A 12,447-nucleotide genomic window follows, 5' to 3' on the forward strand; every position below is an offset into this window, starting at 1 on the left:
GGAACTGGTGCAGGGGGCAAGGATTTAGATTCTTAGATCACTGGGATCTGTTTTGGAGTAAGGGGGAACTGTACAAAAGGGACGGATTGCATCTTAACAGGTGGGGGACCAGCGTTTTGGCAGGCAGGTTTGCCACTGCTACATGGGTGGTTTTAAACTGAACAAGGGGGGTGGGGTGTCAAATGGGATAGTCGAGGACGCAGTTAAAGGGAAAGAGAGTTAAGGGATGGTTAATGACTCCAGAATTAACGGGAAAGGCTCACAATGGGATAGGAGTGTATAGCCAAGTGTAATAGGGATCGATGTGAAAGGTGAGATGCGTAAGGAAATAAAAGTATTGTATATGAATGCGCGAAGTATAAGAAGTAAAGTAGGTGAGCTTGAGGCTGTTAGAGGTTGGTAGATATGACATTGTGGGGATTAGAGACGTGGCTGCAGGAGGATCGGGCCTGGGAACTTAATATTCAGGGTTATACATCCTATTGAAAGGACAGGCAGGTGGGCAGAGGAGGGGGGGGTAGCTCTGCTGGTGAGGAATGTAATTCAGTCCCTTGCGAGGGGAGACATAGGGACTGACGAGGTAGAGTCTCTGTGGATTGAGTTGAGGAATTGCAAAGGTGTTATTTACAGACCCCCTAAATAGTAGCCCGGATGTAGGGTGTAAGTTGCAGCAGGAGTTAAAACTGGCATGTAACAAAGGTAATGCCACTGTGGTGATGGGGGATTTCAATATGCAGGTAGACTGGGAAAATCAGGTTGGTTCAGGACCCCAAGAAAGAGAGTTTGTAGAAGGCCTCCGAGATGGATTCTTAGAGCAGCTTGTAATGGAGCCGACCAGAGAAAAGGCAATTCTGGATTTAGTGTTGACCAATGAACCAGATATGATAAGAGAACTCGAGGTAAAGGAACCGCTCGGAGGTAGTGATCATAACACGATTAGTTTCAATCTGCAATTTGAGAAGGAGAACGTTAAATCGGAAGTGGCAGTGATGCAGTTGAACAAAGGGAACTATGAAGGCATGAGAGGGGAGCTGGCCAAGGTAGGCTGGAAAGGAATTCTAGCAGGAATTACGGTGGAACAGCAATGGCAGGAATTTCTGGCCATAATGCGGAAGACGCAGGATCATTTAATTCCAAAAAGGAAGAAAGATTCTAAGGGGAGTAGGAGGCAACCGTGGCTGACAAGAGACGTTAGGGATAGAATAAAACTAAAAGAAAAGATGTATAACACAGCAAAGAGTAGCCGGAAGCCAGAGGATTGGGAAACTTTCATAGGACAACAGAAGGAAACAAAACGGGCAATACGGGCTGAAAAGATGAAGTACGAAGGGAAGCTGGCCAGGAATATTAAGAGGGAGAGTAAAAGCTTCTTTCGATATGTTAAGGAAAAAAAGAGTAGCAAAGTCAAATGTGGGTCCCTTGAAGGCAGATACGGGTGAAATTATTATGGGCAACAAGGAAATGGCAGAAGAGTTGAATAGGTACTTCGTATCTGTCTTCACTATGGAAGACACAAACCATCTCCCAGATGTACTGGAGGACAGAGCATCTAAGGGGGTAGAGGAACTGAAATTTATTTTCATTAGGCGACAAATAGTATTGGGTAGGCTAATGGGACTGAAGAATTATAAATCCCCAGGGCCTGATGGTCTGCATTCCAGGGTCCTCAGGGAGGTGGCTCTAGAAATAGTGGACGCATTGGTGATCATTTTCCAATGTTCAATAGATTCAAGATCAGTTCCTGTGGATTGGAGGATAGCCAATGTTATCCCACTTTTCAAGAAAGGAGCGAAAGAGAAAACGGGGAATTACAAACCAGTTAGCCTGATTTCAGTGGTGGGAAAGATGCTGGAGTCACTTATTAAAGAGGTAATAATGGGGCATTTGGATAGCAGTAAAAGGATTAGTCCAAGTCAACATGGATTTATGAAAGGGAAATCATGTTTGACTAATCGTTTGGAATTTTTCGAGGATGTGACAAGTAAAATGGATGAAGGGGTGCCAGTGGATGTAGTGTATCTAGACTTTAATAATAATAATAATAATAATACATTTTATTTATGGGCGCCTTTCAAGAGTCTCAAGGACACCTTGCAAAAATTTAGCAGGTAGAGGAAAAACATGTAAGGGGAATGAAATAAATAGTAGAGACATGACTAGTACACAAAGTAAAGACAGAATTCAATACAAAACACAGTATGAGGCAATTAATGCACAGATGAAAAGGGACGGGGATGTGGGGCTAAGGATAGGCAGAGGTGAAGAGATGGGTCTTGAGGCGGGACTGGAAGATGGTGAGGGACACGGAATTGCGGATCAGTTGGGGGAGGGAGTTCCAGAGCCTGGGAGCTGCCCTGGAGGCGGCTCTGTCCCCAAAACTGCGGAGGTTGGACTTGAGGATGGAGAGGAGACCAGCTGATGTGGATCTGAGGGACCGTGAGGGTTGGTAGGGGGAGAGGAGGTCAGTGAGATATGGGGGGGGCCAGATGGTGGAGGGCGTTGTAGGTGAGGATCAGGATTTTGTAGGTGATCCGGTGGGAGATGGGAAGCCAGTGAAGTTGTTTGAGGACTGGAGTGATGTGATGCCAGGATTTGGTATGGGTGATGAGTCGGGCGGCTGCGTTCTGGACCAGTTGGAGTCGGTTGATGTAGGTGGAGCTGATGCCAAGGAGAAGTGAGTTGCAATAGTCCAGTCGGGAGGAGATGAAGGCATGGATGAGTCTTTCAGCAGCGGGCGGTGTGAGAGAGGGTCTGAGTTTGGCGATGTTGCGGAGATGAAAGAAGGAGGTTTTAATGACATGGCGGATGTGAGGCTCAAGGGAGAGGGTGGAATCAAAGATCACGCCAAGGTTGCGGGCCTGGGGAGATGGGGAGACAATGGTGCCGTCGATGGTGAGAGTGGGGTTATTGATTTTGCTGAGTGTGGCTTTGGAGCCTATGAGGAGGAATTCTGTCTTATCGCTGTTGAGTTTGAGGAAATTATGTTGCATCCAGGTTTTTATAGCTGACAAAAAGGAGTTGATATGGGAGAGGGGGGGCTTTCAGAAAGCCTTTGATAAGGTCCCGCACGGGAGACTGGTGACTAAAATTAGACCACATGGTATTGGGGGTAGGGTGTTGACATGAATAGAAAATTGGTTGGCAGACCGGAAGCAAAGAGTAGGAGTGAATGGGTCCTTTTCAGAATGGCAGGCAGTAGCGAGTGGAGTGCCGCAAGGCTCGGTGTTGGGGCCGCATCTATTTACCATATATATTAATGATTTGGAAGAGGGAATTAGGAGCAACACTAGCAAGTTTGCGGGTGACACAAAGCTGGGTGGCAGAGTGAACTGTGAAGAGGATGTTAGGAGGGTGCAGGGTGACCTGGACAGGTTGAGTGAGACGGCAGATGCAGTATAATATAGATAAATGTGAGGTTATCCACTTTGGCGGCAAAAACAAGGGGGCAGATTATTATCTCAATGGGGTTAGGTTAGGTATGTGGGACGTACAGCGAGACCTGGGTGTCCTTGTACACCGGTCACTGAAAGTTGGCGTGCAGGTACAGCAGGCACTGAAGAAAGCTATTGGAATGTTGGCCTTCATAACAAGAGGATTTCAGTATAGGAGTAAAGAGGTTCTTCTGCAGTTGTATAGGGCTCTGGTGAGACCACATCTGGAGTATTGTGTACAGTTTTGGTCTCCTAATTTGAGGAAGGACATCCTTGTGATTGAAGCAGTGCAGCGTAGGTTCACGAGATTGATCCCTGGGATGGCGGGACTGTCATATGAGGAAAGATTGAAAAGACTAGGCTTGTATTCACTGGAGTTTAGAAGGATGAGGGGCAGTCTTATAGAAACATATAAAATTATAAAAGGACTGGACAAGCTAGATGCAGGAAAGATGTTCCCAATGTTGGGCGAGTCCAGAACCAGGGGCCACAGTCTTAGAATAAAGGGGAGGTCATTTAAGACTAAGGTGAGAAAAAACATTTTCACCCAGAGAGTTGTGAATTTATGGAATTCCCTGCCACAGAGGGCAGTGGAAGCCAAGTCACTGGATGGATTTAAGAGATAATTAGATAGAGCTCTAGGGGCTAGTGGAGTCAAGGGATATGGGGAGAAGGCAGGCATGGGTTATTGATAGGGGAAGATCAGCCATGATCACAATGAATGGCGGTGCTGGCTCGAAGGGTCGAATGGCCTCCTCCTGCACCTATTTTCTATGTTTCTACAACAATAAATCGAGCTATAGCAAGGTCTAGAAGGAAGGTAATGATAGGACTCAAACAACAATTCTTTTTATTAACGGTCATATGATGTTACTTTGAAAAATGAAAAGATATTTTTGAGGATGTTGATTTATTTTACTTTTCATTCCTTTTCTGTTTTCTCTTTCCTCTTTCAATTGAGTTCAAGACACTGAAAAGCCTGAAGCCGGTGAATCACCTCAAGAGGCAGTTCCTGATGGTGAAGCAATGAGCTGGCCCTAAAGAGACTGCTTCGATCCATGACAACAAACATGGACATGGGTGGAAAATTGTAGGTGCTGAATTGAACATTGACTAGGGTGATCTGCCTCCAGCCCCAAGCACCTTGCTAGAATTAGCATACTGTTCATGCAAGAAAACAAACTGTGATAAATCAAGTACAGGGAAAGGAAGATGCTCATGTCAACAGCATGGTGAGCCATGTCCAGATTTATGTCAGTGTGTTGACTGCAGAAACTCTATTACTGCAAAAGACTTGGAATCTGATGAAGAATATTCAGATGAAGATCAGATGTAATGTAAACAAATAAATTGGGGAAATAAATTATTATATAAAGTTTTATTTTAATGTCGATCGCTTCACTGTTTATTTGGTCAAATTATTTAAACAATGAGTGAATTACTTATGATAATGGCGTACTGACAGTGCGACAGTCCACCCATCCACACATACATACATACATCCACACACACACCCATCCATACGCACACTTAAATGCATGCACACATACATACACACATACATCCACGCACCCACACACACATCCACACGTATACATACACATACATCCACACACACATCCATCCATTCACACACACATACATCCACACGTTTACATTCACCCATTTGACAGGTATACACAGACACGCACACAAACTACAGATACTCAATGCAACACTTTTAGGGTTCTTTTAGGGTAAAGCTAATAGCACTCATTTGCAAAGGCGGGTGGGGGGGGGGGGTCTCTAACATAAATATAGGCTCATTGTAGCTTAAAATGAATACTCATCGAGTAAACATCAGAGCATTCGATTCTTGGTCAGGATGTGACATTTACATCAGAAATAAGACTTTACTCTTACAGGTCTGTCCCCCTGCCTAGCAGTGCCCCAGTCCCACTATGGCCGTGACCCCCACACTCCCCACTATGGCAGTTAGTGGGGTTCAGCAAACGGGGGAACCCAGAGGATCTGTCCTGACCCTTTAGGTTCATGAGCCCTTAAAACCTGGGAGCTCTGCGGCAGTCTCATTCATTTTCCTATTAAAACGACTGGAAGATGCCTTGCAGGTCTGTCCCCCAGCGTGGCACTGCCTCAGTCCCACTATGGCCGTGACCCCCACTCTGCACACTGGCAGTCAGTGGGGTTCAGTAAAGGGAGGAACCCACAAGAACTGCCCTCAACCATTAATTGGGCTGGTTCAGGAGGCAGTTCTCTGCAGCAGTCTCATTCAAAAAACACACTCAAATTCAAAATTATATTCATCATAATATTTTTATATAATATAATTATACTTAAATAAATATGATTACAGTCATATATATAGGCATAATATATAGTTTAAATGGACTGCAACACGGAAATAGGCTCCCCATGGTGTAATATGGGTATTGGCCACCAGATGGCGCTTATTTTCCCGATCTCATTTTCTAATTAGTTTAGGTATGTTACAAAACTTACCTTCAGCGGCGCTGCAGTTCTGCCACTGGCCGTGTGCGCGACTTTGGCGCCTTTGAGGGGGTGGGGGGGTGGGGGGGGGTTAAAATGCGTTTTTTCTCCACCTGAATATATTTTATATTTGGCGTGCAAGCTTTTGCTGAAGAATTGTTCCAACAGCCGTTCTGTGAATTTTTTTTTAAATCGCCCGACAAGTTCAGCACTGGAGTAATTTAAAAATCAGTTTCTAAAGCCGTCAACGCTGACAACGGGGACGGATTTCACGTACAGGACAGGTAAAGGAAAGCCGTTTATTATATATAAAAAAGTGCTTCTTAAGATGCCTTTAATCCACATTTTACGTCGTGAAACGGTGATTTAGGACCCATACGAACCAGCAGTATTTTTCCTGCCCATATGGGGTTTAAATTCACCGCAACCGCAACGTTCCAAAGGATCGCGTTGCTCAAAAACCCTCTCGCAAGATAATTAAAATGGCCATTAATTTACGAGAATTAAACACTAAATTCCTTCCATTTAGCCTATAAATTCATGACATTGAGATTTAAAAATCATGTTATATTGTGAATTCTTGTGTGAATGTTATTTGGACACTTAGGCTATTTAAAAATGTTAATCTTTTCTTAAGAAATGGATAGATGTTTAGATCTAGTAATTGAATTTTGTAATTAGCTACATAGAAACATAGAAAATAGGTGCAGGAGTAGGCCATTCAGCCCTTCGAGCCTGCACCGCCATTCAATATAACCATGGCTGATCATCCAACTCAGTACCCTGTGCCTGCCTTCTCTCCATGCCCCCTGATCCCTTTAGCCACAAGGGCCACATCTAACTCCCTCTTAAATATAGCCAATGAACTGGCCTCAACTACATTCTGTGGCAGGGAATTCCAGAGATTCACCACTCTCCGTGTAAAAAATATTTTTCTCATCTCAGTCCTAAAAGATTTCCCCTTTATCCTTAAACTGTGACCCCTTGTTCTGGACTTCCCCAACATCGGGAACAATCTTCCTGCATCTAGCCTGTCCAACCCCTTAAGAATCTTAAAGGTACACAAAATTGCTGGGGAAACTCAGCGGGTGCAGCAGCATCTATGGAGCGAAGGAAATAGGCGACGTTTCGGGCCGAAACCCTTCTTCAGACTGATGGGGGGTGGGAGAAAGAAGGAAAAGGGGAGGAGGGGGAGGAGCCCGAGGGCTCTAGAATCTTGTAAGTTTCTATAAGATCCCCCCTCAATCTTCTAAATTCTAGCGAGTACAAGCCGAGTCTATCCAGTCTTTCTTCATATGAAAGTCCTGGCATCCCAGGAATCAGTTTGGTGAACCTTCTCTGTACTCCCTCTATGGCAAGAATGTCCTTCCTCAGATTAGGAGACCAAAACAGCACGCAATAGTCCAGGTGTGGTCTCACCAAGACCCTGTACAACTGCAGTAGAACCTCCCTGCTCCTATACTCAAATCCTTTTGCTATGAATGCCAACATACCATTCGTTTTCTTCACTGCATGCTGCACCTGCATGCCTACTTTCAATGACTGGTGTACGACTCCCAGGTCTCGTTGCATCTCCCCGGCCACCATTCAGATAATAGTCTACTTTCCTGTTTTTGCCACCAAAGTGGATAACCTCACATTTATACACATTATACTTCATCTGCCATGCATTTGCCCACTCACCCAACCTATCCAAGTCACCTTGCAGCCTCCTAGCATCCTCCTCAAAGCTAACACTTCCCCCCAGCTTCGTGTCATCCGCAAAATTGGAGATGTTGCATTCAATTCCCTCGTCCAAATCATTAATATATATTGTAAATAGCTGGGGTCCCAGCACTGAGCCTTGTGGTACCCCAGTAGTCACTGCCAGCCATTCTGAAAAGGACCCTTTTACTCCTACTCTTTGCTTCCTGTCTGCCAACCAGTTCTCTATCCACATCAATACTGAACCCCCAATACCGTGTGCTTTAAGTTTGTATACTAATCACTTATGTGGGACCTTGTCGAAAGCCTTCTGAAAGTCCAGATATAACACATCCACTGGTTCTCCCTTATCCACTCTACTAGTTACATCCTTGAAAAATTCTATAAGATTCGTCAGACATGATTTACCTTTCGTAAATCCATGCTGACTTTGTCCAATGATTTCACCACTTTCCAAATGTGCTGCTATCCCATCTTTAATAACTGACTAGCAGTTTCCCAACTACCGATGTTAGACTAACTGGTCTGTAATTTCCCGTTTTCTCTCTCCCTCCCTTTTTAAAAAGTGGGGTTACATTAGCTACCCTCCAAGCCTCAGGAACTACTCCAGAATCTAAAGAGTTTTGAAAAATTATCACTAATGCATCCACTATTTCTGGGGCTACTTCCTAAAGTACTCTGGGATGCAGCCTATCTGGCCCTGGGGATTTATCGGCCTTTAATCCATTCAATTTACCTAACACCACTTCCCGGCTAACCTGGATTTCACTCAGTTCCTCCATCTAATTTCACCCCCGGTCCCCTGCTATTTCCGGTAGATTATTTAAGTCTTCCTTAGTGAAGACAGAACCTAAGTAGTTATTCCATTGGTCTGCCATGTCCTTGTTCCCCATGATCAATTCACCTGTTTCTGACTGCAAGGACCTACATTTGTTTTAACTCATCTTTTTCTCTTCACATATCTATAAACACTTTTGCAGTCAGTTTTTATGTTCCCTGCCAGTTTTCTTTCATAATCTATTTTCCCTTTCCTAATTAAGCACTTTGTCCTCCTCTGCTGGACTCTGAATTTCTCCCAGTCCTCCGGTAGGCTGCTTTTTCTGGCTAATTTGTATGCTTCATCTTTTGTTTTGATACTATCCCTGATTTCCCTTGTTATCCACGGATGCACTACCTTCCCTGATTAATTCTTTTGCCAAACCGTATTGTTGTAGTTCATCCATCCAGCCTTTAAATGCCTTCCATAGCATCTCCACCGTCCCCTTTAAGAATTAATTGCCAGTCTATCTAGGTCAATTCAAGTCTCATTCCCTCAAAGTTACCTTTCTTTAAGTTCAGAACCCTTGTTTCTGAATTCATTATGTTACTCTCCTTCCTAATGAAGAACTCAACCATATTACGGTCACTCTTGCCCAAGGGGCCACACACAACAAGACTGCTAACGAACCCTTCCTCATTAATCAATACCCAGTCTAGAATAGCCTGCTCTCTTGTTGGTTCCTCTACATGTTGGTTTAGAAAACTATCCCGCACACATTCCAAGAAATCCTCTTCCTCAGCACCCCTGCCAATATGATTCACCCAATCTATATGTAGATTGAAGTCACCCATTATAACTTTTACCTTTGATGCACGCATTTCTAATTTCCTGTTTGATGTCATCCCCCAACTCCACTACTACTGTTAGGTGGCCTGTACACAACTCCCACTAGCGTTTTCTGCCCCTTAGTGTTTCGCAGCTCTACCCATATTTATTCCACATCCTCCAAGCTAATGTCCTTCCTTTCTATTGCGTTAATCTCCTCTCTAACCAGCAACGCTACCCCACCTCCTTTTCCTTTCTGTCTATCCCTCCTGAATATTGAATATCCCTGGCTGTTCAGCTCCCAGCCTTGGTCACCCTGGAGCCATGTCTCCGTGATCCCAACTATATCATAGTCATTAATAGCTATCTGCACATTCAACTCATCTACTTATTACGAATGCTCCTTGCATTGAGACACAAAGCCTTCAGGCTTGTTTTTACAACACTCGTAGTCCTAATACAATCATGTTGAAAAATGGCCCTTTTTGTTTTTTGCCCTAGATTTGTCTGCCTGCCACATTTACTTTTCACCTTGCAACCTATTGCTTCTACCCTCATTTTACACCCCTCTGTCTCTCTGTTCACACATTTAAGAAACCCACCTCCTCTTATTCTCTGTTTATTATCTTTTTCTTCTCCCCCCCCCCCCTACATGTTGGGTCGGAGTGCTTCCCATCTCTGCCTCCTGCCTCACACACTAGCTTTGGGTAACTATTGGGTAACTACAAACTTTGTTTCAGAATGCTTCAATCTATAATAACTGAAAAATTCTTTCAGTTCTCTTAATTTTTAAGAAAGTTATGGGCTTTTGACTGTCCTTGATCACAGCTTTTGTGTTAAGTCAATGGAAAAGCAATAGGGAACAAGATGCTAATTTCCGAGTATGAAAATGGCCATAACTTTTTTAATACTTTAGATATGAAAGTGAATTAAGTGTCAAATTAAACTTCTTTTTGTGCTTTATCTGATGGGATAAATTGCAGACTTGATTTTTAAAATCTCAAAATTTTGTAACATTGCTAATTAGTTTAATTGATTAATGTGCAACGTTTGGCAGTGACGAGTTATAACTTTCTTCTCAATTATATTTCATCTAAATCTATGGAAAATTTCATGTAGTTCCGAGATGTGGGTCACGAAAATGGATTTCTAGACACATTTTTGATGCTCGGCCCACAGCCTAAATAGAAAAGCAATAGAGAACAAGATACAAATTTTTGAATATGAAAATGGCCATAACTTTTTTAATACTGAAGATCTGAAAGTGAATTAGGTGTCAAGTTAAACTTCTTTTTATGCTTGATCTGATGTTTAAAATCTCAAAATGTTGTAACATTCCTACATAGTAAATGCTTACCTGCAGTTCACCGCGTGTATTCCAGTTGGCTTCACCGCGTGTACTCCAGTTGGCTTCACCGTGTGTACTCCAGTTGGCTTCACCGCGTGTACTCCAGTTGTCGTTGCGTGGCAACAGTACGGGTAACGGGTCGTGACCTCCACAGCTGCAAACTCCCTATGGGACTGGTGTTTGAGAGATGAATGTAGAGAGGAAGGGAAAGGACCGACTGGTGTTGGTTAGTGAGGGAGTGAGTGAGGGGGGGAATGTGTTCACCAGGGTGAGTGAGTGGGGGGGGGAATGAAGCGAAGGACGTTCATCTCAATCTTCTTGTCCCATATTTCCCTTTGACCTTCCCACCCACCTCCCTCTGGTTTTACATTTCCCAGCTCGTCCTGATCCAACAAGTTTAATCACTTTCACCTTCATCTTTGTCACTGACTCCACCATCTGCCAGCGGCGGCAACAGCAGCCTCGGCCCTCGCTTTCCCTCCTCCCGCATGACAGAGCTGAGCCGCCCGGAGCCGAGTGGAGCCGCCACCGGGACTGAGAGGCCGCGGCTGCCGCCCGGAGCCCCGCCCCCCCCCGGCCCCAGCATCACCGGCACCGCCGCCCATCGACCAGCGGCCGGACCGTCAACTCCCCGACTCTGCGCCTCCTCCGCCGCCGCTGCTCAAGGCGTCGCCACCCGGTAGAGCGGGGCCTCCCTGGGGCGGCAGCTGCCCGCCCGGCCCGCCCGGCCCAACACGTCCTTCTGCCCCTCACTCACCCACTCACTCACCGGCGCCGATGTCGATGTCGACGATCCCCGGCCGCTGCTGCCCGTCCGTCCGTCCGCTCGGCCCAGCATCGGGGTGGAGGAGCCTCGGCCGCTCGTCAGTCGGTCGGTCGGTGTCGCCACCGATTCCCCGGCATTTCCAGTCTCCGGGGAGGGAGGGAGGGAGGGAGGGCGCGGTCCCGGCGCCGGTGGGTGGAGCCGGTCCCAACCTGTAGCGGTGGGTGGGGCCCGTCCTTGCCTCAACCGCCCGCCCGCCGACAAAATGGCCGCCCCGCCCGCCCGCCGACAAAATGGCCGCCTAAGCGACTACAAAAATGGCCGCCGATGTGACTAGAAAAATGGTCGCCGATGTGACTACAAAAATGGCCGCATAACAACTACAAAAATGGCCGCCTAAGCGATTACAAAAACGGCTGCCGCGGACTCCTGCCACATGGTCGCCGCATGATTACAAAAATGGCCGCCGCATATAAGTAAGTAAGTTTATTGGCCAAGTATTCGCATACAAGGAATTTGCCTTGGTGCTCCGCCCACAACTAACAACATGACATACAGTGACAGTTACGAATGACTCAGAAAACACTAATTCTAATAAAACATTAATCATAAAACACCATTGATCAAGCATGTGAACCAACAAAATACCAGGCTACAGATTTTTGGATGTTGAGCAGAGCAACTACTGGTGGATAAAAACTGTTTTTATGTCTGGCTGTGGCAGCTTTGACAGTCCGGAGTCGCCTTCCAGAGGGAAGTGATTCAAAGAGTTTGTGGCCAGGGTGAGAGGGGTCAGAGATGATCTTGCCTGCTCGCTTCCTGGCCCTTACAGTGTACAGTTCGCTGCAGCCTCCAGGTGGCTTGCTTGGTGGCTGAGCCAAACCAGACCATGATGGAGAAGGTGAGAACAGACTTTGCGATGGCCGCGTAGAATTGGACCATCATTGCCTGCGGCAGATTGTGCTTCCTCAGCTGCCGTAGGACATACATCCTATGTTGTGCTTTTTGACTGTTTAGACGAGGGAATTAAATGCAACATCTCCAGGTTTGAGGATGACACAAAGCTTGGTGGCAATGTGAGCTACGAGGAGGAAGCTGTGAGGCTGCAGGCTGACTTGGAATAGGTTGG

This window comes from Amblyraja radiata, chromosome 40 (genome assembly GCF_010909765.2).
Source record: "Amblyraja radiata isolate CabotCenter1 chromosome 40, sAmbRad1.1.pri, whole genome shotgun sequence".
Lineage (NCBI taxonomy): Eukaryota > Metazoa > Chordata > Chondrichthyes > Rajiformes > Rajidae > Amblyraja > Amblyraja radiata.